Below are 7341 nucleotides of genomic sequence, written 5' to 3' on the forward strand. Positions count from 1 at the left end.
AGCTGGGACTACAGGTATGCCCCACCATGCCCTGCTAATTTTGTATTTTTTGTAAAGACGGGGCTTTACCATGTTTGCCAGGCTGGTCTCAAACTCTCAACCTCAGGTGATCCACCTGCCTTGTCCTTCCAAAGTGCTGGGATTACAGGCATGAGCCACTGTGCCCAGCCTAGATGAGTATTTGATTGATGTTTAGGAGAAAGTGCCTGTACTTCACGGTCCAGGAATCTAGGGGCCTATCATAGAAGTCTGCCCACCAAATTTGGCCCCTTTCCTGATAAACTATTCCAGTCCTTCAATTACTTGGGGACCCGCTGAGGATTGGAATGTCATAGTTCCATCTATTAATGCCCCTATGCTTTATTGACTCTAAACTCTGGAGAGTTTGTTATCTTGTCATTTAGAGAGCCACTCAGCATAGTCTTTTCTGACCCTAAATCAGATGACTAGAAATCATTTCAGATGGAGGGGGCATGAGGAAGACAGTTAAAGAAATAGTGTATTTCACATAGGAGAGGAAACAAGACAGGCGCATAAATATGAAGATACAGGTTTCATCAGAAAAATGCAAATTAGAACCCTAATGAGAAACTACCAGAATGGTTAAAATTAAACATCAAAGGTTGGGAGGATGAAGAGCAGAGGCAGTTCTTGGGTACTGCTGGTGGGAGTGCAAATTGGTACAACTGCTTTGTCAGCATTATCTGGTAAAGTTAAACATGCACGGCTGGGCGCAGTGGCTCATGCCTATAATCCCAGCACTTGGGAGGCTGAGGTGGGTGAATCAATTGAGGTCAGGAGTTCAAGACCAGCCTGGCCCACATGTTGAAACCACATCTCTACTAAAAATACAAAAATTAGCCGGGCATGGTGGCAGGTGCCTGTAATCCCAGCTACTCAGGACGCTGAGGCAGGAGAATCACTTGAACCAAGGAGGCAGAGATTGCAGTGAGCCGAGACAGTGCCACTGCACTCCAGTCTGGGTGACAGAGCAAGACTTCATCTCAAAAACAAAAACAAAAACATGCTCACACACTGCGATCCAGCTACTCCTTCCTAGAGTGTAGATCCCAGTGAAAATAGTGTACCTGTATACCTGGAGACAGGTGGAAGAATATCCTTGGAAGCAGTTTGTGTTAGCCCCCCCCCAAAAAAAATCCCCCAAAAAGTCCTTCTAAAGTAGGAAGGATTAAATAAACTGGTGTAATAAATCTCTGTTATGATGTTTTAAGTGAGTTTCAAAAAATACCATGTGTAAACTGTAGACTCATGTCATTTTAGGTTAATAAAATAATGGGGGCAAGCTTGCTTAGCTAACCTCATTCAGAGATCCAAGAGCCAATCAGGAATCCCTTTATATCCAAATTTACAAAATATAGCCAGGAATGGAAGTATGTGCCTGGAGTCCTAGCTACTCAGAAGGCTGAGGTGGGAGATCACTTGAGCCCCGGAGTTCAAGGCTGCAGTGAGCCATGATTGTGCCACTGCACTCCAGCCTGGGTGACAGAGCAAGACTCTGGCTTAGAAAAAAAAAATATGTATGTATGCATATATAAAATATGCATATACTGGAATACTATGCAGCAGTGAAAAATGAAATAACTCAAAACCATTGTTGCTTAGGCATGAATGGTAGTTATTTTTTAGGTATGAATGGTGGTTATTTGTTGCTTAGGTATGAATGGTGGGATAGTAATTGGAAAGAACAAGCAAGCTTTCTAGGGTGCTAAAAATGTTCTCTATCTTGATGTCAGTGGTGGTTACACAAATAAATACATACATATGTTAGATATACCCTTAACATTCATCAGCTTACCAAAGCAAGTCAATAAAAATGTAAATTAATTTAAAAAGTGAATTCTTAGATGCATGCATGCATCCACATGGGTGAATCTCAAAAAGAATTTTGAGAGGAAAAAAGGAAGTCATAGAATAATACATACTGAATGATTCTGTTTTTACATAATTCAAAAACAGACAAAGCTAAATAATACATTATTTAGAGATATATAGAAAGGTAGCCAAATAATTTCTAAAAATCTAGAGAGTTATTAGAGAAGTCAAGATGGTGGTTATCTCTGGGAAGAGAGAGAGAAGATCACAGGATCAACACAGAGGGGGCCTCTAGGATATTGTTCCTATTTCATTTCTTAGTTGGGTAATTGTTTTTAGCCTCAGAATGTTAGAGGGTATTATCCTTTAAACTGTTTGTCTGACATGCACAACCACGTTTATAGCAGCACATTTCACAATTGCAAAGATACGGAACCAACTTTTGTGCCCATCAACCAATGAGTACATTAAGAAAATGTGGTATATATATACCATGGAATACTACTCAGCCATAAAAAGGAATGAAATAATGTCTTTTGCAGCAACGTGGATGGAGGTGGAGGCCGTTATTCTAAGTGAAGTAACTCAGGAATGGAAAAACAAATATTGTATATTCTCACTTTTAAGTGGGAGCTAAGCTAGGAGGCTGTAAAGGCCTAAGAATGATATAATGGACTTTGGGGACTTGGTGGGGAAGGTTGGGAGGGGGGTGAGGAATAAAAAACTATATATTGGGCGCAGGGTACACTCAGGTGATGGGTGCACTAAAATCTCAGAAATCATCACTAAAGAACTTATCCATGTATCCCCAAACCACCTGAACCCCAAAACTATCGAAATTAAAAAAAATTAATTGTGCATCTGTTATATATTTCTTTTCATTTATGGTATGTTTCACAATTATAAAAAGAAACAACAGCAGCATAATCAGCTCTCTAAAACTTAACACATCTTTCCTAAATTTTAATTTTATTCTGCAAGTAATACATTAATATATTCGTACTGTAGAAGGTTTTTTTTAAACTTGTCTTCAACATTTAGTTCATCATCTTCAAAGAATGGCTCCCCTGCTAAACTCGTTAGCTGTGTGATCTATCCAAGCAGCAAGAAGATGGTCATGCCATGGCAATCCTCTTCCCATTTTCCCTAGCCACTCAGGGCTCAACAGCAGGGTGAGGCTCAGGTGGGGGTGAAGCGGGAGAGCATAAGGGCTACTTTCCCCCAGTACAACGTGGTGTCTGATGCTTGATGGGAGAGCAGAACTGGTGAGACTTGAGGGAAGGGTCCAGGGCCTGTATTCAGCCAGAGTCACTGCTGGAAGAGGAGGAGGAAGAGGAGGAGGAGGAATGCTTGCCATGCTTGTGGTGCTTGTGCATCTTTTTATGAGCTTCATTTTTTTCTGCATCTTTTTGTCCACTGTCAACGCCTGGTCCAACCAAGCCAGGAGCCAAGGGATTTGCAGGAGGCATTCCAGGGGCAGCCGGTGGGTGTGGAGGAGGGTAGGGACCCGAGGGTTGGATACCCTGGCTGTGGCACAGGATGAGGGGGGTCCACCTGGGAGGAAAGCTGGATTGCCCTGGGGAGCTCCTGGGGTAGGAGGAAAGGGGCCGGGGGGAAAGGGTAGATGGATAGGTGGTGGGTGGGCAGGATTGGAACCTCTAGGGTACCCGATGTTGTGGGGATATGGATTTGGCCCTGGCTGCCCGGCATTGGGATTCCACATGTTTAGGTGTGTCCTCCAGCCCCATCACTTTTCCACCACTGCCTGGGCTTGTAGAAGCCCAGGTTCTATCTGTGTGTTCTCTGTAGAAGATTTTTAAAAATACAGATAGTATAAAAATCCCTCCTGACCTTCAGTGGATATTTTTTAATGGTGCCTTTTTTAACTGTTGACGTTCAAGATAGACTTTAAACAATCTGAAGGAAAATAAGTCAATATCAATGACAGTCACACACTCAAGCAATCTGTTTCAAAGTCTAATCATTTGTCATCTATTCTCAGTGTTTCTATTGTAATTTTTATTATAATAATAGTACACGTTGAATCCCCAGCACCTATAGCGTGCCTGGTTCAGAATCAATACTTAAATATTTATGGAATGAACAATAAATGTTCTTTCAAAAAATGATAATTCAGAAGTATCTGTATATTGCAAAAGATAAAATATCTTCCTTACCCTCCCCCTCTCCATTCAGATGATTATGTGAAGGGAAAAGCCTCTATCCTTGGTGAATCTCTCATTTAGCTCTTCCTTTTTAAGAAGTTGTGTATTCTGGTGGTCTTTAACAGAAGAGGGTTGTGTGCTATTGGGGGTTCATTGCCACCTGTAGGAGGCAAAATAACCTGTGATGAGTTGGCCCCATTGAAGTACCACACCTCTAGGAAGCCTTCCCTTCCTCCCCTTCTCTTGCCCTTGTTTCTGCAAGCTCTGTACAACACTTCTTATCCAGGTGATCTTGCACTACAGGTAGCTGGCTACCTGCTGTGTATTTCACAGGATGGTGAGCTCCTTGTAGACAGTGCTGTCTTTATCTTGCCACTTCCCACAGTGCCTTGGAGGGTACATTTGCTAAACGTTTTGGAACTAAACAGAAAAAAATAACGCACTATAATTAGAAAGTACCATAATGCTAAATCAACAAATTACTTGAATCTCTTCCTCTGACACTTTAGTAGCTCTTGAAAGGGCAATTTCAGTGATCTTGTCAAACAGCTAAGTCACCTGGTGACCTAGGAGAGGGCTTGGAAGTTTGAGTCATTGCTGTTTAGAATACTTTCCTCTCGACATCTGACCCCCATCCTCTGCAAAACCATGGGCAGTGCAGAGTAGGTCATAAGTATTGTTTTTTTTTTGTTTTTTGTTTTTGTTTTTTTTTGTAGCGACAGGATCTTGCTGTGTTGCCCAGGCTGGTCTTGAACTCCTGGGCTCAAGTGATCCTCCCACCCTGGCCTCCCAAAGTGCTGGGATTATAGGTGTGAGCCAACATGCCTGGCCTAGGTCATAAATCTTCCAGGCTCGTGCCACTGGCTTCTGGGAGATTCACCTTGCCTAATGAGACTATAAGATATGACCTAGTGTAAATGGAAATGATTTTTACCTATTTGGGTTCAAAGACATCAGTAAATAAATCTGTTCTTGGCCACTGAGGTCAGTTCTAGTTCTTCAAATCTCGCCTAGAGTGTAGTGTTGGCACCTCGTGTCATGGGTTGAATTGTGTCCCTCCAAAATTCATTTATTCAAGTCCTAACCCCTGAGGTACTAGCCTCAGAATGTGATCTGTCAAAAGACAAAATTAGGGTCAGGTGCGATAGCTCATTCCTGTAATACCAGCTACTTGGGAGGCTGAGGCATGAGAATCGATTGAACCTGGGAGGCAGAGGTTGCAGTGAGCCCAGATTGCGCCACTGCACTCCAGCCTGGACAACAGAGTGAGACTCCATCTCAAAACAAACAAACAAACAAAAAGACAAAATTACAACAAATTTAGTTGAAATATCTTATCTGCTTTTATTTACAATTCTAGAATCAAGCAACACCTCATCCTATAAAATAAAATGGGTGTTCCCAAGAGCTGAGCAGAGGAGTTTGGTTCAATGGAGAGAAAAAAGCTAAGGAAAGCGGGAACAGAAAACAAAAAGTGGATTGGTTGTTTCAGAGTTACTTCCTTGTTAAGGCTGAAGCAGAGGGGACGTCCTTATCATGCTGGCTAAAACTGGTTTCTTTGGGGATTTGGCTATATCCCTCACTCTCTTCATTTCTCAGAGGGTCAGATAAACAACTTATTTTCCATTTGGTGACATGGAACCTTAGCATTAATGACTCCATTTTGGTTGGGCCTAGTGCAGGAGCTCAGTCCAAGCCAATGGCCTCCTATAAATTTTATTTAACAGGCTTTATTTGGAAATAGGTACACTGTAGATAGAATTAGGTTATAATGAAGTCATGAGGATGGGCCCTAACCCAATACGACTGGCATCCTTATAAAAAGAGGACATTTTGATGTAAACACACACACACACACACACACACACGGAGAGGGCCATGTGAAGATGAAGGTGGAGATAAGGGTGATCCTTCTATAAGCCAAGGAATGCCAACAATTGTCTGTAGACCAGCAGAAGGTAGGGGAGAGGCATGAAACAGTTTCTTCCTCGCAGCCCTCAGAAGGAACCAACTCTGACAATGCCTTGATTTTGGACTTCTGGCCCCCAGGCCTATGAGACAATAAATGTCTGCTGTTTGTGCTACTTTGGTATGGCACCCTAGTAAACCAATATACCCAGGTATTACAGTCTGATATTACAGTCCATGTTAGCTGGAAACACAAGGTAACTCTGAGGAAGCCAAGTGTGAGTCTTCCAACACTGGCAGTGTTGGCAAAAAGAGCTCTGAGACAGCCTTTTCCAGTAAGTGACAGTGTGGGCTGTGCAGACAGACTGCTGGTGTGTGAGCCTCCAATGGCTAGCTTTGCAATGTTGGGAAGTATATTTAACTTGTTGGGGCTGTACAATGGGGGACAATAAATAAATACCTCATCTTAGTCCTTCTGAGCTGCTATAACAAAATACCACAGATTGGGTAATTTATAAAAAGCAAAAATTGGCCAGGCACAGTGGCTCATGCCTGTAATCCCAGCACTTTGGGAAGCTAAGGCAGGAAGATCACGAGGTCAGGAGTTCGAGACCAACCTGGCCAAAAAACTCTGTCTCAAAAAAAAAAAAAAAAAGCAGAAATTTATTTCTCACAGTTATGGAGGCTGGGAAGTCCAAGATCAAGGCACCAGCATATCTGGTGTCTGGTGAGAGCGTTCTTGCTGTGTCCTCACGTGGAGGAAGGGCAGAGGGGAAAAAAGGCCTAGGTAGTTCTCTCAAGCCCTGCCCCCCATCCCTTTTTTTTGAGATGGAGTTCGCTCTCATTGTCCAGTCTGGAGTGTAATGGTGCAATCTCAATTCACTGCAACCTCCACCGCCCAGGTTCAAGCAATTCTCCTGCTTCAGCCTCCCAGGTAGCTGGGATTACTGGCATGCACCACTATGCCTGGCTAATTTTTTATATTTAGTAGAGATGGGGTTTCACCATGTTGGTCAGGCTGGCCTTGAGCCCTCTTAATAAGGCTATTGATCCCACTAGTGAGAAGGGAGGAGCCCTCACTCCACTCAATCACCTCCCCAAAGGCCTTGCCTCCTTTTTTTTTTTTTTGAGACGGAGTTTCACTCTTGTTGCCCAGGCTGGAGTGCAATGGCACTATCTCGGCTCACCATAACCTCTGTCTCTCAGGTTCAAGCGATTCTCCTGCCTCGGCCTCCCAAGTAGCTGGGATTACAGGCATGAGCCACCACGCCCAGCTAACTTTTTGTATTTTTAGTGGAGATGGGGTTTCACCATGTTGGTCAGGCTGGTCTCAAACTCCTGACCTCAGGTGATCTGCCCGTCTTGGCCTCCCAAAGTGCTGGGATTATGGGCGTGAGCCACTGCACCTGGCCAGGTCTCACCTCTTAACACCATC

The 7341-nt window shown here is 43.3% G+C and overlaps 1 pseudogene; it reads right to left on the bottom strand.

Annotated features, from left to right (window-relative positions):
• Positions 1-3089: 3089 nt before the first annotated feature.
• On the bottom strand, positions 3090-3639 carry LOC126941325 (proline-rich protein 13-like; annotated as a pseudogene).
• Positions 3640-7341: the final 3702 nt, after the last annotated feature.

Source organism: Macaca thibetana, chromosome 18 (genome assembly GCF_024542745.1).
Source record: "Macaca thibetana thibetana isolate TM-01 chromosome 18, ASM2454274v1, whole genome shotgun sequence".
NCBI lineage: Eukaryota > Metazoa > Chordata > Mammalia > Primates > Cercopithecidae > Macaca > Macaca thibetana.